Genomic DNA, 25,388 nt, shown 5'->3' with positions numbered 1-25,388 from the left:
GAGTCTCGGACAGGGGATTCCGGGCGGGGAGAGCGGGCATCAAGCGGTGCCCTGGGCTGTGAGCCGGGCTCTCTGCGATGTCCAAGCTGCGAAGTGTGAACAGTCCCAGCTGGAACTGGAACAGAAGTGTGAGCACACCGGGGAGAAAGCGGGTTTAAAATGGAGCCGCTGTCTCTGGAGCCGAATGTCAGCATTGAATCCGCGGCCCCGAGATTCCCGCTGCTCTTGCCACTGTAACCCGGATTTTCAAATACAACCCTCAACACATGTCCACACTCCCCCAATACAGAGTCTCCCTCTAAACCACCTTCGTGCCCCGGGGACCCGAATCCACACAACACGGAGCTGAAGCCGAGCGCTGGTTGGGATCTTTTCTCGGGGATTTTCCAGTCGCTGCTTCAGGAATCTTCAGCTTTTGGATTCCTCACCTCAGACAAAAACCGCACAAACTATTGCTCTCCTGCCGCTCTTCCAAAGGTCCTGCAGCCCGATTTCACTTTTGGAATGTAATGCCACCCATTGAAGCCGGCAGCATGGCAGTGCCCGCTCCCAGCAGTGTCCAGCCGCACTCCCACACCACTCGACAACACAGGCGGCCGCTCCCGGATCACAAGACGCTGCATTTCCACTTCCAGACTTTCATTCAGTGACAACAATCGTTTTCGGAGCTGAAGCCGGACCCGCTCGGCTTCTGATCCTTCAGATCGGTGCTTTACCCTGGGTCGGTTGAGCATGGCTTTGGCGAGTATTTGGAGATGTTGCGTTGTGTTGGTCTTGTTGCCCGGGACCCCGAGTCTGGGCTGTGAGAGGCTGCAGTTACAGCAAGTTCTCAACACACACACTATGAGCAAACTGAATGAAATGGTGAATTTAACCTGCATCCCGAGCCGGATTCCGAACCACACAGGGGCTGTTTGTTGTGAAAAGTCAGATATGGGGAGATAGTTTGGGGTTTTATAACTGTATGAAATAAAAGTCACTGATGCTCCAGTATTGCTGTGTCTCGGGTTGTCAGTAACAGCGATTATCTTCCATCTCAGGGCGGTCGCATCCCCCGGCAGTGTGAAAGAGAGACGCTCTGGCTGAAAACCAAGCCCTTGAATCTGGTGAAACTTTCGGAGGGATTACCGGTGAGTGTTGTTTTATTTTATTCAAACTCGACTTTTATCGAAAGTATGAGTAAGTTCAACATCCGGGCCAGAACTTTAATCAGGAAATTAAAATCCAGTGTTGACCGCCCATTGATGTGAACGTGGAAGAACTATCTCACTCTCTCCTACGATGTCAGTCTCTATCTAATTCGTTAACTCGCTCATTTACTCTCAATGTCATTCTCTCGAATATCTCATTCACTCAAACTAGCTCACTCACTCTAACTATCACACTCCCTCTAATTATCTCAATCTCACTACCTCACTCATTATCTCACTCCCTTTAATTATCTTATTACATCCAATCATCTCACGCCCTCTATTCACTTAACCCAGTGGAATCTGCTTGCTCCCATAACAAACTGCTTCCCAGTCTCACTTCCTCTTACCATATCACCACCTCTATGTCACTCACTGTAACCATCTCACGCCTTCATTTCACGCCCTCTAATTATCTAACTCACTGAAATCTTCTCAACACCTCTAATCATCTTGTATCTTATCTTAATCCCTGTAACCATCTGCCTCCCTCGAACCTTGTCACTCCGGAGCTATGGTGATAATTGTGAGGTTTGCCCGATCCCGGGTTGGTTAAATCATAGAGTCATGTAATGATACCGCACAGAAGGCAGTCATTATGCCCATCGTGTCTATGTGGCCTCATTGCAACAGCTTTCCAATTAATCCCACTAAGCTGCCCATTCCCCATAACCGTGTACATATTTACCCTTCAACTATTAAATCATTGGAGCATATAATGATCCAGCACAATAGGAGGCCATGCAGCCCATCGTTCGTATGCTAGTTTTTTGAAAGAGCTATAAAATTTATGCCACACCCCTGCTGTTTCACAATAACCCTTCACAGTTTTCCCATTGAATTATTTATCCAAATTCTGTTGGAAAGTTATTATTGAATCTGCTTCCACCGGCCTTTCAGACAGTTTATTGCGGATCTAACAAATCGCCGTGTAAAGAAACTATCCGTCATCACACCTCCAATTATTTTGCCAATTACCAATTGTGCCCTCTTGTTACTGATTCTTCGACCATTAGAAGCAGTTCCCTTTATTTAGCCTGTCACACATCATCACAGGCGGTCCCTCGAACGAGGATGACTTGCTTCCACATGGGTCACAGATGTTTCAATGAAGGACCCGATATTCCAGTCCTGAACTCCAATCGAAGGGGTGGAAGATGTCTGTGCGTCTATTTTTTTAACGTGTGATGACTGTTGCACATCAGCTACCACATGGGCTTGATAGAGCTAGGGCTTTATCTATTGGCAAGGGTTAACCAGAACGACTGGAGATCTGCTCTGCTGCACTGACCTAGTGCACACACATATCGCAGTGTGGGCTGGCCCGTGCTGCCCCTGGGCCCTCAGCTCTTCTGGGCCCCGAACGCTAATTTGCCGGACCTCCACCACGATCTCTCCTCTGCCACGATCTCTCGCAGGTCGTCTGCCGCAAACATTAATGACACTTCCGCCACGATCTCAGCATTCCTTTTCCGATCTCTCGCTGCTCCTCTGCCACAAACATTCACCTCAGCTCCGCCACGATTTCTCACAGTTCCTCCGTCACGATCTCTCGCCGCTTCTCTGACACAGAAACATTCGCAGCACCTCCGTCACGATCTCTCACAGTTCATCCACCCCTACCTTCCCGCTCCTCCAGTGTACGTGGGTCCCGCCTATGTTCCTGCCCACCGTATCACTAGTCTACCATCATCAACTCTCTCCGTTACTGCATCAAAGAACTCAATCAAGTTAATCAAACATGATTTGCCTTTAACGAATCCCTTCTATCTGTCATGTATTAACCCGTTTTCTCAAAGTGATAATTAATTATCTCTTGATTTATTGTCTCGAATACATATCCTAGCCCCAGTGTTAAGCCGACTGGCTTGTATTTTCTGGAATTGTGTTGTCTCGTTTTAAACTCTATAGCTTTAATCGTCCAAGGACAACTAGATTTGTATGCCCTTCCTTTCCCTTCATGGGATTGTGCCTAGACTGCATCCAAACTATGCCTGCCATGAAGGCCTCCCATTGCTGATTTAAAGATTTACCTGCAAATCTTTGATTAAAATCCACATGGGCCAGAACCTCTTTCTGGGTTCTGAAATTAGCCCTCCTCCAGTTTAATATTTCACCTGTCATTGTTCCTGGTCCTTTCCCATAAATACTTCAAACCTAAATGAGAACAGACACCCTCTAATGACATTATGTGTGATAAGAACATAAGAACAGAAGAATTAGGAACAGGAGTAGGCCATCTAGCCTCTCGAGCCTGTTCCGCCAGTCTACAAGATCATGGCTGATTTGGCCGTGGACTCAGTTCCACTTACCAGCCTGCTCCCCATAACCCTTAATTCCCTTATTGGTTAAAAATCTATCTATCTGTGATTTGAATACATTCAATGAGCTCGCCTCAACTGCTTCCTTGGGCAGAGAATTCCACAGATTCACAACCCTCTGGGAGAAGAAATTACTTCTCAACTCGATTTTAAATTGGCTCCCCTGTTTTTTGAGGCTGTGCCCACTAGTTCTAGTCTCCCCGACCAGTGGAAACAACCTCTCTGCCTCTATCTTGTCTATCCCTTTCATTATTTTAAATGTTTCTATAAGATCACCCCTCATCCTTCTGAACTACAATGAGTAAAGACCCAGTCTACACAATCTATCCTCATAAGGTAACCCCCTCATATCAGGAATCAGCCTAGTGAATCGTCTCTGTACCCCCTCCAAAGCTAGTCTATCCTTCCTTAAGTAAGATGACCAAAACTGCACGCAGTACTCCAGGTGTGGCCTCACCAATACCCTGTACAGTTGCAGCAGGACCTCCCTGCTTTTGTACTCCATCCCTCTCGCAATGAAGGCCAACATTCCATTTGCACCTGCAAACTAACTTTTTGGGATTCATGCACAAGGACCCCCAGATCCCTCTGCACCACAGCATGTTGTAATTTCTCCCCATTCAAATAGTATTCCCTTTTCCTGTTTTTTTTTCCAAGGTGGATGACCTCACATTTTCTGACATTGTATTCCATCTGCCAAACCTTAGCCCATTCGCTTAACCTATCTAAATCTCTTTGGAGCCTCTCTGTGTCCTCCACACATCCCGATTTCCCTCTAATCTTTGTGTCATCTGCAAATTTTGTTACACTACACTCTGTCCCTTCTTCCAGGTCATCTATGTATATTGTAAACAGTTGTGGTCCCAGCACCGATCCCTGTGGCAGACCAGTAACCACCGATTTCCAACCCGAAAAGGACCCATTTATCCCGACTCTCTGCTCTCTGTTCGCCAGCCAATTCTCGATCCATGCTAATACATTTCCTCTGACTCCATGGTTCCTATCGAGTGGAGGGTAGCCAATGTAACCCCACTTTTTAAAAAAGGAGGGAGAGAGAAAACAGGGAATTATAGACCGGTCAGCCTGACCTCAGTAGTGGGTAAAATGATGGAATCAATTATTAAGGATGTCATAGCAATGCATTTGGAAAATGGTGACATGATAGGTCCAAGTCAGCATGGATTTGTGAAAGGGAGATCATGCTTGACAAACCTTCTGGAATTTTTTGAGGATGTTTCCAGTAAAGTGGACAAGGGAGAACCAGTTGGTGTGGTATATTTGGACTTTCAGAAGGCTTTCGACAAGGTCCCACACAAGAGATTAATGTGCAAAGTTAAAGCACATGGGATTGGGGGTAGTGTGCTGACGTGGATTGAGAACTGGTTGTCAGACAGGAAGCAAAGAGTAGGAGTAAATGGGTACTTTTCAGAATGGCAGGAAGTGACGAGTGGGGTACCGCAAGGTCCTTTGCTGGGGCCCCAGCTGTTTACATTGTACATTAATGATTTAGACGAGGGGATTAAATGTAGTATCTCCAAATTTGCGGATGACACTAAGTTGGGTGGCAGTGTGAGCTGCGAGGAGGATGCTCTGAGGCTGCAGAGTGACTTGGATAGGTTAGGTGAGTGGGCAAATGCATGGCAGATGAAGTATAATGTGGATAAATGTAAGGTTATCCACTTTGGTGGTAAAAACAGAGAGACAGACAATTATCTGAATGGTGACAGATTAGGAAAAGGGGAGGTGCAACGAGACCTGGGTGTCATGGTGCATCAGTCATTGAAGGTTGGCATGCAGGTACAGCAGGCGGTTAAGAAAGCAAATGGCATGTTGGCCTTCATAGCGAGGGGATTTGAGTACAGGTGCAGGGAGGTGTTGCTACAGTTGTACAGGGCCTTGGTGAGGCCACACCTGGAGTAGTGTGTACAGTTTTGGTCTCCTAACTTGAGGAAGGACATTCTTGCTATTGAGGGAGTGCAGCGAAGATTCACCAGACTGATTCCCGGGATGGTGGGACTGACCTATCAAGAAAGACTGGATCAACTGGGCTTGTATTCACTGGAGTTCAGAAGAATGAGAGGGGACCTCATAGAAACGTTTAAAATTTTGACGGGTTTAGACAGGTTAGATGCAGGAAGAATGTTCCCAATGTTGGGGAAGTCCAGAACCAGGGGTCACAGTCTAAGGATAAGGGGTAAGCCATTTAGGACCGAGATGAGGAGAAACTTCTTCACCCAGAGAGTGGTGAACTTGTGGAATTCTCTACCACAGAAAGTAGTTGTGGCCAATTCACTAAATATATTCAAAAGGGAGTTAGATGAAGTCCTTACTACTCGGGGGATCAAGGGGTATGGCGAGAAAGCAGGAAGGGGGTACTGAAGTGTATGTTCAGCCATGAATTCATTGAATGGCGGTGCAGGCTAGAAGGGCTGAATGGCCTACTCCTGCATCTATTTTCTATGTTTCTATGTTTATCTTCTGCAGTAACCTTTTGTGTGGCACTTTATCGAATGCCTTTTGGAAATCTAAATACACCACATCCATCGGTGCACCTCTATCCACCTTGCTCGTTATATCCTCAAAGAATTCCAGTAAATTAGTTAAACATGATTTCCCATTCATGAATCCATGTTGCGTCTGCTTGATTGCACTATTCCTATCTAGATGTCCCGCTATTTCTTCCTTAATGATAGCTTCAAGCATTTTCCCCACTACAGATGTTAAACTAACATGCCTATAGTTACCTGCCTTTTGTCTGCCCCCTTTTTTAAACAGAGACGTTACATTAGCTGCTTTCCAATCCACTGGTACCTCCCCAGAGTCCAGAGAATTTTGGTAAATTATAACGAATGCATCTGCTATAACTTCCGCCATCTCTTTTAATACCCTGGGATGCATTTCATCAGGACCAGGGGACTTGTCTACCTTGAGTCCCATTACCCTGTCTAGCACTACCCACCTAGTGATAGTGATTATCTCAAGGTCCTCCCTTCCCACATTCCCATGACCAGCAATTTTTAGCATGGTTTTTGTGTCTTCCACTGTAAAGAACGAAGCAAAATAATTGTTTAAGGACTCAGCCATTTCCACATTTCCCATTATTAAATCCCCCTTCTCATCTTCTAAGGGACCAACATTTACTTTAGTCACTCTTTTTCGTTTTATATATCGGTAAAAGCTTTTACTATCTGTTTTTATGTTTTGTGCAAGTTTACTTTCGTAATCTATCTTTCCTTTCTTTATTGCTTTCTTGGTCATTCTTTGCTGTCGTTTAAAATTTTCCCAATCTTCTAGTTTCCCACTAACCTTGGCCACCTTATACGCATTGGTTTTTAATTTGATACTCTCCTTTATTTCCTTGGTTATCCACGGCTGGTTATCCCTTCTCTTACCGCCCTTCTTTTTCACAAAGCCAGGACAGGATCCAGTTTGTCCATCAAACACTGCGTCATCTCACCAAGATCTACAGCATGAACCTGGGCTCAGTCACAGGGCCCCGGGACAAGGTCGAAAACTTCCGTCTTCTCCTGGATGGGCAGATCGGGAAGCTGGAAGAATGTGTCAGGAAACCGGGCTCCGACTCCAGGCCGAGCAATAAAACGCCTCCATTCACAAATACTTTAAAAAGCTGAGAAAGTTTCTCAAACAGAAGGTGGGACCATTGATACCTGACTGTGAATATTAACATGCAGCTCATTTCACCCCATTTAAATCCGTTCATCCTCTAATCGATTTTCCTCAATATTTCTCTTTTGCAGAGATTCAGTAACTGCGCCTGGGAAATAATCCGGGCTGAGACCAGGGCCTGTTTGCAACAGATCCTTTACATCACGGCAAAAATCAGAAGAGAAATTCAAGATTTTCCATAGACGTGTTTAACAGAGCATGGCAACCATAATTATTTATCGTAAAATTATTCAATTTTATTAAATTGTTACATTCCAAAGACATGTTTAGTACAGACAGGGAATGATGAATATTTATTTACATTATCTTCTACCTTTAAAAGAATCATATTTTCACACACATTATATTGTATTGCAGTTACGTGACTGATGGAGAAAAATATCTTGATATTGTTCCATATATAATTATTTATTTTAATTTATTGTTATTTATTACCGTGATATTTTTCTGTGATGTAATGTTAAGATTTCATTGGAGCGAGTCTGAGAAAAATGCTGTATCTGTCCCGTTCTTTGTGGACTGGCAGCAGCTACAATGAAAAGTTTCATCTCAGGTTTGCTCTGTTGGGCACCTTATTCCACTCGCTGGTTTTCCAGTGTCAGCTCTCTGCACTGGCCCACGCGGCTCACACGACTGTTCCTCCTCATCCCACCTGAATTGAGTCAGTTTTATTGTTGTGATATCTTCATACAATAAAATTTTACCATTTTTACACAATGTGTCAAGTGAAATAAATAACAAATATGCATTTCTTGAAATGGAACAGAAAATTTTATTTTTAATGAAAATGTTTACATTGTTTTTTTAGATAAATATACATCAATAATTTCTGCCTCTCATGCTTTATGAGAAGCTATTTATTTATCGTGCTGGTAAATGCACTTTGTTTGCCATTTTTAATTATAAATACTTTTTGATTCGCTCGCACACGCAAATGCTCAAGCTCACAATCCACTGATTCCATCATCCAGCAGCATTAGTTTGTCCCTTCTGTACCTCAATATCTCTGATTGCCACTTCGAGCAGGATAAAGAGTGTCAGAGATTGGAGATTTGACTGTCCTTTTCATGGTTATCAGAGACATCCTTTGTCACAGAGACATCCTGTCTGTCTTTGTCCTCCTTAACCTCTCTAGTGTGTGCCACATGATCTATCATTCCATCGTTTCCCACCATTTCTCCTGTGAGATTCACTTCTGTGGCACTGTCCTTGCTTGGCCCTGCCTCCACATGACCAATCCACTTCCTAAAATGGTTTCTCCCTCAAGCCCAGTTCATTCACTTTGGGTATCCCTTAAGAAACTTGCTCTTTCTTTCATCTACATGCTTCCCTTTGATAACATCATTCTTTCACATAGGGTCAACTTCCTTATGTGTTGTTGTTGACTTTTAGCTTTGTCCCTCCACCGTCACCCTTAATTCATGGACCATCACTGTACCATCTGACTGTAATTCATAGGTGAGCCAGAATTGTTCCCAACTCAGGACCAGCAAAGCCAAAGCCACCCTATTTAAATCACCCAAAAACTCAATACCGAGCCCCAATTTCATCCCCCTCCTTGGCAGCTCACTCAGGCTGAATCCAAACCTGTGCCTCATCTGGGATCAATTTGACGCTGAGTTGAACTTCAAGGCCAAAATATTATCCAGCACCAAGAATGCCTTGATCATTGCAGCATAATTTCCCTCTACTCTTAGCGCTCTCACATTGTCAACCAAACCTTCATCTACTCTTTCCTCAGCTCCAGGCCTGAATTGTCGAAGCATCTTTTTGTCAGCCCTATAAACTCCAGTCATCATAAACTCTGATTTGTCCAAAACGTGTCTTACACTATGTCACATCTCCCTATTACCGACTTCCTCACCAATCTCCATTGGTTCCTCACCACCCAATGCATTGAATTCAAAATCCCTGGCCAAGTCTACAAATCTCTCCATGTCTGTACCCCTCTCTGCATCTGCAATCTCCTGCAACTCTATGTAGGAACATGCCCGCTGCTCTTGTGACTAATCACCTTTGCAGTTCACTTTCCCTCTGCTCCACTCTCAGTGGCATGCTTTACAGTGCCTTGGGCCCAAACTCTGGACCTGTATGCCTAAAGCCTAATCTCCCAAGCTTCAAAAGCCTCCTCAAAACTCATCCTTCCCACCTTGTCTTTAGCCATCTCTACTGTTGTCCTGCTGTTTGGAGTCTATTTCTAACCTCTGTGAAACATTGTGGATGATTTACTGTGCTGAAGATACCACATAACTGTGTTGCTGTTCAGAGTAGAACATTGTGTTCATAATATACTGAGATGTAAATAAAAAAAATCAGAGGCCAAAACAAAGCTAATTGATGAACAAAGTTCATCTTGACAGCAAAACTCCCGATTAATTCTCCCATTCTTCAGCATAGTGGCACTGTAGGAAATTACAATGTTCCTGAAACTATCCCAAGAGATCACTTACTCAGCAGAGACCATTTCCAAACAAAGCAGTGCATTTGCCCACTCAGCCAACAATGGGAAGCTTTCTCTTTATAAGAACATAAGAATTAGGAACAAGAGTAGGCCATACGGCCGCTCGAGCCTGCTCCGCCATTCATTAAGATCATAGCTGATCTGATCATGGACTCAGCTCCACTGCCCCGCCTGCTCCCCATAACCCCTTATTCCGTTATTGTTAAGATATCAGTATGAGCAGAGTCAGCAACAGCAGATGAGAGAATACTGCTTGAGGACAGGGCAAACTGGGGGACATGCGCACTGAGTATTGGGCAGTCTTTGTGTGCCTCCAATCAGCCCTCAGAGAGAACTTGTCTGCGAGGTGCATATTATTGACCCAGACACCAGTTTAGATCACAATATTTCACATTACCACAGCAGACAAAGAACCTGCACCTTTGGTACAATAAATTTCACAATTTAGCATGTTGTTTGAATGTTAGTCTGCTTTGTATCCACATCAAGATTTGAGAGTCCAGGCAAGCAAATAATTAAAAGTTAATCCACAAGTAAGAAAAGCATTGAAAAAGTCGAAAGAAATGTTACCCCCACACCAACACCGCCCCCCCACCACCCCCCATCACTAGCAAAATTACATATATAATCCGAAGGCTGGAAAATTGGCTAGGGTCAGAGCACAGAAGAGCTAGGCCTCATTGTACAAAATGACACTAATTCACCAGCGGCTGGGACAAGGCATTGGAGACTGTGCTTTCCTGTGCAATAATACCCAGCATCAGCTGCTCCTTTAACGAGAAAAAGGTTATCAGAACAAATGAGAGTAAAAATCCATGAGAAGATGAGGAGAATTTTGTTTACACAGCGAGTTGTCTTGATCTGGAATTCACCATCTGATAGGGTGGTTTCAGCAGATTCAGCAGTAACTTTCAAAAGGGAATTGGATACATACTTGAAAAGGAAAGATAAGCAAGGCAATGCAGACAGAGCAGTAACGTGGGATTCATTGTATAGGTCTTTCAAAGAGCCAGCACCGGTACAGTGGCCGAATGGCATTTTTGGGCTGTAAGATTCTATGATTCTCTGATTTACATGCTTTCAATGATGTTGACATATACCTTTGTGGTTCCCATTCTACCCTCTCATTTTCAATGTTATTTTACCCCCTCCTTTAAGTTCGTCTTGCTCAAACTATGCAGCACTGAATGCAAGAGTGAACCTTAGTCAATGGCCGGAATTTTTTGGAAGTAGGCGGGTCAGGGGCGGGTGGGCCTACGACTTGGACGGTAACGAAGCAGGCCATGTGTCCCACAGGCCCTGCCAACTTGGATTTGCATGTGAGCACTTGGTTTCCCGCCCACAGCCAGCCAGCTTGAGAATCTGGTTGGCTGCGTGTGGGTAGGCCTGCAAATGCAGAGAGGGAGGGAGGTTCAGTCTGGGGAAGATTGGCTGGTGTGTTGGTCGGGGATTGCCGGTGCTCGGTCGGGAAATGGGGGTGGTCGGCTATGGATTGGGGAATCAGATGGGTGGGGGGGTGCTCAGTGGGGGATCAAGCGGTTCCGACCGAGGATCGTGGGAGGGTTCGGTTGGGTGGGGGGTCGGCTGGGAATCGAGGAACGGTGTGGGACTTGGTCGGGGATTGGCAGTGGAGGTCTTTCAGGTGCGAATGTCCTTGAATACATCATCATAATGGCCATTGTCCACATGGCCTAGATGGCAGGCTATTCTGTTGGTTGGGACATCAGTCAAGTCCAGTCCTGTCCTGATGAAAATTCCACGGACGTGCCCTTCTCAGAAGGCATTTCTGGATAATGCTGCATGCGCAAACATTTGAATGGGCTGTGCTGCCAATTAAAGGGCCCATGCACCAAGAAAATGACATGGAACATTGGCTGTGACGAATGGTCATAGTGCTGTCCCGAGTCAGCTAACACCAATTCAATTCAAATCTTCCCGCTCCCAATAATTAAAATATTTCAAAACAAAGCACTAGCAAGACATTTCAAAAAATTTGCAGGAAGATTGATGACATGTATTCAACTATCATTGTAATCCATGTGCAAGCTGACCTAAGTTGTACACCTTGAGAACATTGGCCACAAGGGGCGAACTTGTGGGAGACACTCCAAACCTGGACTTTCAGGTGTAAAAGGGGAAGCTCCACGCAACTTCATCACTTGAGGTCTTGGTAATAAAGGTAACTGGTCACAGAGTGACCTTCCCTCAAGTATGGGCCTCGTGTGCATTTATACTGTATAGTAAGGACATATCAATTCACAATAATGTTGTTGAAATGAAACTCAGTAAATGGGTTTGTTACAAAAAAAAAGATAATTTTCAATATGTAGCTTTGAACTACAAGTCTAGCTCTGCTGCCCATGAACTGCTGAGGCCTGATTAGATGCTGTGAGTATTTTGTCACTGGACAAGCTGAGACAAGCTGCTGATCTCTGCACGTTGAGGGATTGGGTGTACAGTGCTCCTCTCCTTATCACGCAGAGCAGGAACAGTGCACCTCCCTGGAACACAGAGCAATTCCGGTTAATACAATTTGCCACGTAAAAAAAATCCTGGAGATGGGAGAGATCAAGATCAGTTCAAACTCACCATTTCATTCAGTTTGCTCAGAGTGTATGTGTTGAGAACTTACTGTAACTGCAGCCTCTCACAGCCCAGACTCAGGGTCTGAGGCAGCACAACCAACGCAATCCAACATCTCTAAATACGTGACCTGGCCATGTTCAACCAAGTCATGGTAAAGCAGAGAGATAAAACTAGTGATTAACATCCAACAGAAATACACTTTAATGTTGGTTAGTAAAGAAAAACAAGCGAAAAGCAACTATATAAATGGAAAAATGCTTTTACTAGCTTTTAATATCTACTTATGGGAGGAAAATTTAATGCAGCCTCCATTTATTGAAGTAAACCACAGCAATACTAGGAAACTATTTAGAGCCAGTATTAACATTATTGAGGGTCTTCATAAGGAGACTTATTATATAGAATTGTACAGCACAGAACAGGCTTTTTGGCCCAACACGTCTTGGCCAATTGGTATTGGTGGTCCATACGAGAATGCTCCCACTCTATTTACTTCATCTCATCCTAGCAACATATCATTCTATTCCTTTCTCCCTCATGTACTTATCTAGCTTCCCCTTAAATACATCTATGCTATTCACCTGAACCACCCCATGCAGTTGTGAGTTGCACAAATTCACTACTCTTTGAGTTAAGATGTTTCCCCTCAATGCTATTTACTTCATTAGTGACTATCTTATATTTATGGCCCATTGTTTTGGAATCCCCCAAAAGTGGAAACATCTTAGCGCTTGCTGATATCATGCTGGGCCAACTTTATACAATTTGCTTAATTAGTTATACATGACATGCTCACAGTCCATAGAGGTCCTTTGGCTCTGAGGCTGCAATTATTTTAGATTTTTTTTGTTGGCCTTTCCAAAGGCTGTAAGGGGAAAAAGGAGTGATTGGCAAAATGTAAAGGAAAGCAAAATATAATTGGGGCCAGAAAACTGAGGCTGTGACAAAGTAATGAGAAGGTGCAGTCTCTGAACAATTTTTGATCTCAGTATCCTCGATCATAGATCTATTTTAATGTTTATGCTTCAAATCCAATGATACTGTGCCCATAAAACTATTGAAGCTTATAACCAATGGTAGCAGGTAAATTTAATTTTTCAGTTGTTCTGGATATTTCTGAGAGGGATCCAAAAAGTGTACCTCTCCCTTCTGAAATCTGAGTTTGAATCGATCCTAGCCCAGACTAAAACCAGAGCCATTGTCTCCTTCCAGTGGTCATTAGTGTTCTAGACGGAGAGCGCAAAAATTGTTGAAGAGGAGTGAAAGTATTTTGCAAAGTACCAACATAAATCTGCTTGTGGGTGTATCAAGAAGATAGACCCACAAGGAGATCCTTCTTGTTTGAGGAGCACCTGGAATACTGCATGCAGTTTTGGTTTCCATATTTATGAAAGGATATACTTGCTTTGGAGTTCAGAGAAGTTTCATTAGGCTGAATCTGGGGATGAAGGGTTTGACTAATGAGCAAATGTGGAGTAGGTTGGGCTTCTACTCATTGGAATTCAGAAGAATGAGAGGTGATATTATCGAAATGTATAAGATTCTGAGGGGGCTTGACAAGGTGGATGCAGCGAGGATGTTTCCACTGATTGGAGAGACTAGAACTAGAGAGTATGACCTTAGAATAAGGGGCCGCCGATTTAAAACAACAATGAGGAGGAATCTCTTCTCTCAGAGTGTTGTGAATCTGTGGAATTCGCGGCCTCAGAGAGCTGTGGAAGCAGGGACATTGAATAAATTTAAGACAGAAATAGACAGTTTCTGAAACAATAAGGGATTAAGGGGTTATGGGGAGCGGGCGGAGGAGTGGAGGTGATTCCATGATCTGATCAGCCATGATCTTATTGAATGGTGGAGCAGGCTTGAGGGGCCATATGGCCTAATCCTATTCCTATTTCTTATGTTCTTATGTTCTTAAAGGAAACAAATTACAAAACGAAAGAACAGAAAAATATCCTGAATTTAATTCGGCAAACTTCAGGTTCATCCTATGGATGCAACCCTGACTCTAATTAGCTCACTTTGGTGATTCATTCAACAGTAAATCACTGACCACGTGCAACTGTTTGTGCTCAATCTGAAAGTTTCCTGCCAGGGTAAACACCTTGGACAGCCTGCTCAGAGTTGTATAGGTGCATCCTGCTATAGTGATGTCTTCCAGGTTCGCTGCATTCCTACAGGGAAATGCCTGGCCTCCATTTGACGCTTATCCACAGCGATCCTGCTGGAATAGGGCAGTACCCAGAGAGGGTGATCATGTCCAACCATTTAATGTTGCTCTGTAAGAGGCTATTCGAGGTAGCAGCGTGTGGCAGCATACGACTGCAGGGAGCAGCGTGTGCTGCTGCAGGAGGGCAACTGCTACAAAGCCAAGTCACTGATTGCAGTGTGGGCAGGCACCGCAAGAATGATGAAGGAGAACATAAGAACATAAGAACATAAGAATTAGGAACAGGAGTAGGCCATCTAACCCCTCGAGCCTGCTCCGCCATTCAACAAGATCATGGCTGATCTGGCAGTGGACTCAGCTCCACTTACCCGCCTGCTCCCCGTAACCCTTAATTCCCTTATTGGTTAAAAATCTATCTATCTGTGACTTGAATACATTCAATGAGCTAGCCTCAACTGCTTCCTTGGGCAGAGAATTCCACAGATTCACAACCCTCTGGGAGAAGAAATTCCTTCTCAACTCGGTTTTAAATTGGCTCCCCCGTATTTTGAGGCTGTGCCCCCTAGTTCTAGTCTCCCCGACCAGTGGAAACAACCTTTCTGCCTCTATCTTGTCTATCCCTTTCATTATTTTAAATGTTTCTATAAGATCACCCCTCATACTTCTGAATTCCAACGAGTAAAGACCCAGTCTACTCAATCTATCATCATAAGGTAACGCCCTCATCTCCGGAATCAGCCTAGTGAATCGTCTCTGTACCGCCTCCAAAGCTAGTATATCCTTCCTTAAGTAAGATGACCAAAACTGCACGCAGTACTCCAGGTGCGGCCTCACCAATACCCTGTACAGTTGCAGCAGGACCGCCCTGCTTTTGTACTCCATCCCTCTCGCAATGAAGGCCAACATTCCATTCGCCTTCCTGATTACCTGCTGCACCTGCAAACTAACTTTTTGGGATTCATGCACAAGGACCCCCAGGTCCCTCTGTACCGCAGCATGTTGTAATTTCTCCCCATTCAAATAATATTCCTTTTACTGTTTTTTTTCCCAAGGTGGATGACCTCACATTTTCTGACATTGTATTCCATCTGCCAAACCTTAGCCCATTCGCTTAACCTATCTAAATCTCTTTGCAGCCTTTCTGTGTCCTCTACACAACCCGCTTTCCAACTAATCTTTGTGTCATCTGCAAATTTTGTTACACTACACTCTGTCCCATCTTCCAGGTCATCTATGTATATTGTAAACAGTTGTGGTCCCAGCACCGATCTCTGTGGCACACCACTAACCACCGATTTCCAACCCGAAAAGGACCCATTTATCCCGACTCTCTGCTTTCTGTTAGCCAGCCAATTCTCTATCCATGCTAATACATTTCCTCTGACTCCGCGTACCTTTATCTTTTGCAGTAACCTTTTGTGTGGCACCTTATCGAATGCCTTTTGGAAATCTAAATACACCACATCCATCGGTACACCGCTATCCACCATGCTCATTATATCCTCAAAGAATTCCAGTAAATTAGTTAAACATGATTTCCCTTTCATGAATCCATGCTGCATCTGTTTGATTGCACTATTCCTATCTAGATGTCCCGCTATTTCTTCCTTAATGATAGTTTCAAGAATTTTCCCCGTTACAGATGTTAAACTAACCGGTCTATAGTTACCTGCCTTTTGGCAAGAGTCTGTAGAGGGAAGTGACCGAGGCCCAGGAGAGCCGTGAATCTGGGGCCCAGAAGGGCGAGGGCCCAGGTGCAGCACGGTCCAGCCCACACTGCGATATGTGTGCGCGCTCAGCCTGTGCAGCAGAGCTGGTCTCCAGTTAGTCTTGGCTCATCCTTGCCACTGGACCAAGACCTAGCTCTGTCAAGCCCACATGGTGGCTGGTGTGTAAAGGCCACCACACGTTTAAAAACTTCAAGCACAAGCATCTTCCAACCTTCACGATCTGGAATATTAGGTCCTTCATTGAAACACCTGTGAACTCATCCCTTTTTGGCGTGGAAGCAAGTCTTCCTCGATTCGAGTGACTGCCTATGATGATGGTGTTATTTGTGCCACGATGGCACAATTAATTCCAAGCATCTTCAACAACTGTGTCCTCGTATCTTGAGACATCAGCAGAAGGTCACAGAACATAGAAACATAGAAACATAGAAATTTACGGTGCAGAAGGAGGCCATTTCAGCCCATCGTGTCTGCATCAACCAATAACGAGCCACAAGGCCCTTCGTCAGCAGCTCTAAATATTACATACAAACCCATTATTGTGTTCCTACCACAGATGAGACTGCACAGGGAGGTTAAAGTAACAGTGACCTCAGTCTTTATTAAGACACTCCAGAGTGAGGAACAGGCCTTAGGGGCCATCTTATATACAGTTCTCCCAAGGGATGCTGGGATAACTTGGGACTTCAGGAGAAGTGCTCCCTGGTGGCGGAACATGAAAGTGCATGCTTTACAGATACATAACATCATTCCCCACCAAAGTCCAACTGAAAACTATTTACAAGTTAGGCGGTCGGGAGCCTTTCTTTCCCTGGTGGACCGCCTCGGCACAAATGTCTGTTGTGGTGTGTTGGCCGTGCCCTCGCTGGGCTATCGTGTTGTTGGCCCTGCAGGGCTGCTGGGTGAGTCTGGCCCTGCTGGGCTGTTGGGCATGATGGGTTCAATTTCCTGCTCTGGGGTGCTGTCGTTGATCCTTTGGGTGTGTGTTGTGGGCTCGAAAAAGGTGGTGTCTGCTGTGGGTTGTTCAGGGCAGTCTGTGAACTGCAGCCTCGTTTGGTCCAGGTGCTTTCTGCAAATTCGTCCATTCTCTAGTTTGCCGACAAACACCATACTCCCTTCTTTAGCTATCACTGTGCCCGCTATCCACTTGGGACCATGTCCATAGATTAGTACATACACAGGGTCATTCAGATCAATTTCCCGTGACACAGTGGCGCGATCATCATTTACATTTTTTTGCTGCCGCCTGCTCTCTACCTGATCATGCGGGTTGGGATGAACCAGGGAGAGTCTGGTTTTAAGTGTCCTTTTCATGAGTAGCTCAGCCGGGGGCACACCTGTAAGCAAGTGGGGTCTCGTGCGGTAGCTGAGCAGTACTCGGGACAGGCAGGTTTGGAGTGAGCCTTCTGTGACTTGGTTAAGGCTCTGTTTGATTGTTTGTACTGCCCGCTCTGCCTGCCCATTGGAGGCTGGTTTAAACTGGGCCGAGGTGACATGTTTGATCCCATTGCGCGTCATGAACTCTTTAAAATCGGCATTGGTGAAACATGGCCCATTGTCACTGACCAGTATGTCAGGCAGGCCATGGGTGGAAAACGTGGCCCTCAGGCTTTCGATGGTGGCGGTGCACCCCGACATTATTTCGCATTCAATCCATTTTGAAAAAGCATCTACCACCACCAGGAACAATTTACCGAGAAACGGGCCCGCATAGTTGACATGGATCCTATACCATGGTCTGGAGGGCCAGGACCACAAACGTAGTGATGCCTCTCTGGGCGCGTTGCTCAACTGAGCACACGCGCGGCATTGCCGTGCACAGGACTCTACATCAGGGTCGATACCGGGCCACCACACGTGGGATCTGGCTATCGCTTTCATCATTACTATGCCCGGGTGTGTGCTGTGGAAATCTGAGATGAATGTCTCCCTGCCCTTTTTGGCTAGCACTACACGGTTACCCCACAACAGGCAATCTGCCTGAATGGACAGCTCGTCGTTTCGCCGCTGGAATGGCTTGATTAGCTCTTGCATTTCAAAGGGGATGCTGGCCCAGCTCCCATGCAGTACACAGTTTTTTACTAGGGACAGCAAAGGAGCTTGGATGGTCCAAGTCCTAATCTGGCGGGCCGTGACAGGTGATTTATCATTTTCAAACGCTTCCATGACCATCAACAAGTCTGCGGCTGCACCAGCATGAACAAGTTTGCAGGCTGCAGCATTTCCACACCCATGGTGGGCAATGGTAGCCGACTGAGAGCATCCACACAGTTCTCGGTGCCTGGCCTGTGGCGGATGGTATACGCTGATAGCGCGAGTGCCCACTTTTGTGTGGGGGCTGAGGCATTAGAATTTATCCCTTTGTTTTCAGCGAACAGGGATATGAGGGGCTTGTGATCGGTTTCCAGCTCAAATTTGAGGCCAAACAGTTACGGATGCATTTTCTTCACCCCGAAAACACACGCTAATGCCTCTTTCTCAATCATGCTGTAGGCCCGCTCGGCCTTAGAAAAGCTGCTGGAGGCATAGGCGACAGCTTGCAACTTCCCCGCAATGTTAGCTTGTTGTAATGCACATCCAACTCCGTACGATGAAGCATCACATGCTAACACAAGTCTTTTACACGGATTATCCAATACAAGCAGCTTTTGGAGCAATTACTTGGTTTTTTCCCCATACCCAGTTCTCCATACCTTTACGCAATAACACATGTAGGGGCTCTGAGAGAGTGCTTAACTCCGGTAGGAAGTTACCAAAATAGTTGAGGAGTCCCAGAAACGACAGCAGCTGCGTGACGTTCTGTGGCCTGGGCGCGATCCTGATAGCCTCTGTCTTGGCGTCTGTGGGCCAAATGCCGTCCGCCGCGATCTTTCTCCCCAAAAGCTCCACTTCTGTTGCCATGAAGATGCATTTTGACCTCTTCAGCCGCAGCCCTACGTGATCCAGTCGTTGGGAGACCTGCTCCAGGTTTTGTAGGTGCTCGACGGTGTCCCGACCCATAACCAATATATCGTCCTGAAAAACCACCGTGTGTGGTACCGACTTGAGTAGGCTCTCCATGTTTTGCAAAGGGGTGATTTGCAGGGGGTCAGCTTTCCCTTCTGACCTTATATGAGTGGTTCCGAATCGCTCCCACACTCTTGTTTCTAGACACTGGAATTACGAAGGGACTGTGACAGACTTGGACAGACAATCGGTTTCAAGGTAGGAAGCAGGTATGGCTTTATTGTGTTTAAAAAGAAGTAAAAGGCACACCTTTAATAACACACACAGACCAATACACACTGAAGGGTACAACACATTGAATAAAATGTCAAATTACAGCCTGTGGGGAAAAGAATACAGCTTAAACTCTAAATGGGGTAAAAAGGAGAATGCAGATACATTTACACAAGTTATCCTAGCCTCACCCCTCCCAATTCCCCTAACTAACTAAGTTATAGCTCTGAGGGTTCAGGGGCTATGCTCACCAATCCATTTAGACAGTTGCTGGTGAATCACGGTTTCGGGGTTCACTGCACTTGGCCTTCTAGGTGAGCCGCACCCCGGATGGAGTAGAGGACTTTGGCCTGCATAGTCTTCGGTTGGGGTGCGTCCGTTGATGCGCTAAGTTGTGTTTTGGATGTATGGGGTAAGTACCCACTTTCTTTGGTTAGGAATAGTTTTAGTTAGTTCCTTTTGGTAATTTCTCCCCCGTTGGGTCGTTCAGAAGTAGATTGTAGAGTGGGTGTCAGTTTGGTTGCTGACAACCTTCCGTTTCATGGGCCTCATGCTCGGTCAGTTATTGCTGAGTTCTGGTAGTTTCCTTCACTATTCTATTTCTTCACTGTAGAGGAAGCAGGCTGCTTGTGTCTGTGTCTGTGTTCCCGGCTGTGTCCTTCTTCGAGTCTGTGTTCTGCTAGTTTTTCCTTGTAAAACTGGGGGATAGATATATCCCCCAAAAAAGCTCCGTTATCTCCCATCAAATCTCTTGGGCTTTGTTTAAACTGTTCTGTCCATTGATTTTCAAATGTCTCCTTTGTCAGCAGTAACTTGATTCGGGTGTGAGAATGTGCTATCACTGGTTTTGCATTGTTTTAGGATTGTCCAGTTTTTCTGACCATGATTTCCATTGTGCTTGATTGGGTAATTCTATGATCTCTTAGGGGGTGAATCGCCTGAGATCCTTAATACACGATTTTGCTTCAGAGGTTGGCCCCACCTCCTGTATTTGGTAACTCTTTTTCGCAGCCAAAATGTTGTAGAATCTTAAAATTGATATGCTCCTTCCCATAGATGTTTAGGGGATCTCAAGCTTCTGTAATTTAGGTCCATTTTGAATTCCCTTTCCTATGAGTCCAAACACTGGGGGGGGGGGGGGTGGTCTCCATGAATGCATCCCCTTTTATCCCCCGCAGGCTTCGTCTGCCCCTTTAAACTCATTTTAAAAGCCCAGAAAGGTATTCTTCTCCTCTGCAGGGGAAAGGTACCTGGAATCTTTGCGAGATATTGGTAAATTCTACATTCCCCCCTGTGATACCATATCACTTATGGTATCATCTTCGAGGTGAGCAAAGTTCCTGACTCCCAAGAGATAACCTTCCCCGTAAATTAGCTAAACTAATACCCAAAATGCATTATACTGATGCAACATCACCATGGATGCACACTTTTCCCTTTACAGGTAAAAACTTTTTACATTTATACCGTCCCAGCTTGGAGGGGGTTCAATGACTACAATTGCATTTCAGCACAGTTACATTTAATTTCAATTACATTATATTCACCAGCATATAGGCAACGTGCAACCACATTACAGAAGGAACAAAACATAGATTAAAATTAAACAACATCAATTGGTCTCCTGAGGTTTGTCCATCACCCGGTAATGTCTGGATCCGGCCCTTGAGAATTGCTCTCAGGCTGGCTGACATACAAGACAAACTCAAAATAATCACCGAAACATTACTGCAACATTACCCTCAATTCTCAACTCAACCTTAAAATGTAAAATGGTGCAGTGCTGCCTTAAACTAAAATTAGAGCTATGTACAACCGCCACCCGTCTCCGTGTGGCCTGGTTAGTCCCTGTCCACCCCATGCCTTGTGCGGCCTGATAGCCGCCTGGATGCTAGGGCTGCCCCGCAGCCGGTGAGATGGAGACCCTTGTCTCTGGGATAGCTCATTGCTACTGCTCCTGTGAGACCCTCACCGTTGGAGGCGGCTGGCTGGTGGTCCCTACTCTGAGTGGCCTCTGTACTTCTGACCTTCGGCCTTTCCTGTTGGGCTGCCCTTCTCCTAGGGTAGAATCGCTGAGGCTCAGATGCCGGTGACCACGGTATCTTTGGCCGTGGTGTATGGCAGGTTCTTCTCAGGGCATGGGTTACTGGGGGTGCGTCCGAATCCCAAACGATGGGTGGGATACCCCCTCCAGTACTGCAATTCACCATCCCTATAGGCACGGTTTCTGAGCCTGCTACATTCCCTGTGGGCCCTCCACCGTCGGAGGCGGCCAACGGAGGGTCCCTGTCCTGAGGACGGTTCACCCCTCCCGGCTGCCCTCTGTGCTTGGCTAAACCTGGGTTGTACAGCTTGCACTGGTTGATGTGGAACCACTTAGTACGGTGGGGCAGCTTTACGGCACAGACCATCGGGCTTGCCTTGTCCACAATGCTGTCTGGCCTCATATATAATGCTTCAAAAACCCCGACCCGAGCATAGTTCCTCACCATGACCTGGTCCCCTATCTCCCATTCGTGGTGTTTGCTGGGTTCTAGCAGCAATCGGTTCCCCTGATGCTGTCTGCCCATGTTACTAGCAGCCTGCCAGTGAATCTGTTTGATCTGTTCAAACAGGTTCCTGACAAACCGGTCTCGGTTCACCTCTCTGAGCTGACCTTCTTTGAACACCGGGGCTAGGACATGGGTGGGGGTCCGTATGATCCGGCCAGTCATGAGCTCGAATGGGGAATACCCGGTGCTCTTTGACTGGCTGGCCTGGATCCCCATTAGGACCAATGGTAAGACCTCCACCCACTTTTGGTGTGAGCCTCCCGTTTCCTTCTGCAGCCTTTCTTTAATGGTGCGGTTTAAACGCTCCACAATACCAGATGACTGTGGATTGTGGGCAACGTGCCATTTCCCCTCAATGCCGAGCACCTTAAGGGTTGGCCGCATTACCTGCCCGGTGAGATGGGTCCCCTGGTCCGACTCCATATACTGTGGGAGTCCCCACCGGGAGAACACTTCACTCACTAAAATCTTAGTTGTCCCTAGTGCGGTGGCTGTTCAGCAGGGGAAAGCTTCAACCCATTTTGAGAACACGTCCACCAGGACTAGGCAGTAATTGTAGACTCCCTGGGTGGTGGGTAGGGGCCCAATGTAGTCAATTTGGATTGACTGCCATGGTCCCTCTACCCTCCTGACGTGTCCTAGGGACACCTTCCTTTTCTGGGGGTCAGGATTGTTCGCAGCACACACCAGACAGTTCACACAGAACTCGCGGACGTCCTCCCTGAGTCCCAGCCACCATCCTGCCTGCTCCACCCGTTGCCAGGTGGTCTCAGGCCCGGGATGTCCCGCTCCTGGACCCTCATGGGCCAGTTTTAGGAATTCCCTCCAGTGCTGCTGCGGCACGACCCATTGTCCCTCTTAACTGTAATGGCTGCTGTGCCATACGGGCCTTCTACTCTCTCCCCTCTAGCTGGCGCGTTCAGGACAGCGTTCAGGACTGGGTCCTGTGCCTGAACTGTTTTTAAGTCCGGGGCCAAAGCTGTCCCTGTACTTTCTGCTGCCCTGTTCTTATTCTTGACCGCTGCTATGCGGCCGGTGTCATAGGGGTCCCAGAACTTTCCCGTGCGGGCACCTTCTTTGGCCAGTTTGTCAGCCTGTTGGTTTCCCTCTGCACGGGGTTCGGTTTTTGAATGGGCCTTCACCTTATATATGTAGACCTTTCCCTCTTCCCCACCGCTGTCATGATTTTCTCCAGCAGGGGCTTGATTGCCAGGGGTCTCCCGTCAGCGGACGTGTATCCGCGACGGGACCAGATAGCCAGGTACTCCGTACATGAATTGCAGGTGAACATACTGTCCGAGCAAATGTGTACGGGGTAGGGAATTCCTTGGGGTGGGTCACCACGTACATTACGGCGGACAGTTCAGCATGCTGGGCGCTCATTGTGCTGGGGAGCTTGATTGCCAGGGCAATACCTGCCCTTGGGTCATAGACTCCGCACCCGGTGAGTCGTTCGCCAGCAAATACCATGCTGGACCCGCCCACGTAAATGTCTCGGCCTGTAGGGTTTAACCCCGCCCGAAGGCCAATGTTTACCTCCCATACCCCTTCTATGGAGCACCTGTGGGCTTTCCCTGGGTAGATTAGGTTGGCTGCGAGCCTTGCCTCGCGGGGGCCTTCTACTCTGAGGTCCATCTGGGAGAGCAGCAGGGTCCAGCGAGCAATGTGGGCACTGCTCACCATCCCGTCCTTAATCCTCCCATCTAGGAGCATCTGAGTAGGTGTGTGGTGGGTTATGAGTGTTAGAGGAGACCCTCCCGTGAAGATCAAGGATCTTTTCGCTGCCCAATGTCTGGCTAGGAGGTGTCTCTCACAGTTGGAGTACCCCTTCTCCACATCTGTGAGGATCCTGGAGGAGTAAACCACCGGCCTCAACTGGCCATGCCGCTCTTGAAGCAGCACTGAGCTCAAACTGTCCCCACTGGCTGCCACCTCCAGGAAAAACTTCTTTCCTACATCTTTCGCTCCTAAGGCTGGCGCGGTCTGCAAGTCCATCTTGAGCTGATTAAATGCTGCCTCACAACCCTCATCCCCGTCCCACTCTACACCCTTGTGTAGGAGCCTGAGCAAGGGGGCTGCGGTGGCTGCATAATCCTCAACGAAGTCTCTGCATTACCCGGTGAGCCCTAGAAAGGATCTTACCCCTGTCACTGTGTTGGGGGCTGGTAACTCCTGTACTGCCTCCCTTCTAGCCTTGTCTATGGCCCTTTCCCCAGTGCGCACAGTCAGCCCCAGGAATTTGATTTCCTTCTGGCCGATCTGTGCCTTCTTGGGGTTTACTTTCTTCTTTTAGCAGCTCCAGCAACTCAGCCAACAGTGGGCCATGCTCCTCCCGCTGATCAGTGAACAGGAGCAGGTCATCCACATACTGCACCAGCTGCTGGGGTCTGCTGAAGCACTTTAAACAGTTCACCATGCATTGGTGAAAAATGCTGGGGCTGTTGTGGAAGTCTTGCAGAAGACAGTTCCACGTGTATTGTTGGCCCTTAAAGGGAAAAGCGAACTTGTACTGGTCCTCCCGTTTTAAAGGAATGGACCAGAACCCATTTGAAATGTCCAGTGCCGTGAAAGTGGTCGCGGATGCTGGAATACTCCCTATGAGATCCGCTACGGCTGCTACAGTGGGTGCACAGGCAGGGATATTTTTATTTAGTACTCGATAGTCCGCTGTGGCCCTCAATGAGTTGTCCGGTTTTTTAAGCAGCCACAGTGGAGAGTTCACATGGATTCTTCCCCTCTGCAGGGGAAAGGTACCTGGAATCTTTGCGAGATATTGGTAAATTCTACAGTTTCTCTGGAAGAACGCTGCAGCTGACCGAATTCCAAATGGGCATCTGTTGTAGTTTAACAGTCCCTTCTGCGTTTTGATGCAGATGAGGCCCTTCGAAGGCTCCTCCAGCTCCTGCTTCATGTAGGCCGAAGTCAGCTCGAGCTTGGTGAATGTCTTGCCTCCTGCCAGCTTCGCAAATATGTAGTCTGCCTTTGGTAGCGGTTATTGTTCCTGTAGTGAGAAACGATTGATAGTTACTTTATAATTGCCGCAAACCCTGACCGTGCCATCACTTTTGAGTACTGGAACAATTGGACTGGTCCACTCACTCAATTCCACTGGGGAGATGATGCCTCAGTGTTGCAGCCTGTCCAGCTCGATTTCCACTCTCTCCCTCACCATGTGAGGTACCGCTCGCGCCTTGTGGTGAATGGGTCATGCTTCTGGGACCAAGTGGATCTGCACCTTCACCCTGGAAAAGTTTCCAATGCCTGTCTCAAAAAGGGAAGGAAATTTGTTCAGAACATGGGTACATGAGGTCTCATCAACAAGCGCTCGGATGGCATCCCAGTTCCAGTGGATTGTGCCCAGCCAGCTCCTTCCAAGCAGTGTGAGGCCATCGACCAGGACAATCCAGAGTGGCAGTTCATGCACCGTGCCCTCGTAGGTGAACTTGACCATGGCGCTACCCAGGACAGTGAT

The 25,388-nt window shown here is 46.7% G+C and overlaps 1 pseudogene; it reads left to right on the top strand.

Moving 5' to 3' along the window:
* Positions 1 to 732: 732 nt before the first annotated feature.
* On the top strand, positions 733 to 7,558 carry LOC139233664 (interferon a3-like; annotated as a pseudogene).
* The last annotated feature ends 17,830 nt before the right edge of the window (positions 7,559 to 25,388 follow it).

The sequence above is a fragment of the Pristiophorus japonicus genome, chromosome 21 (assembly GCF_044704955.1).
Source record: "Pristiophorus japonicus isolate sPriJap1 chromosome 21, sPriJap1.hap1, whole genome shotgun sequence".
Taxonomy (NCBI): Eukaryota; Metazoa; Chordata; class Chondrichthyes; family Pristiophoridae; genus Pristiophorus; species Pristiophorus japonicus.
This window is presented reverse-complemented; position numbering and strand designations above follow the sequence as displayed.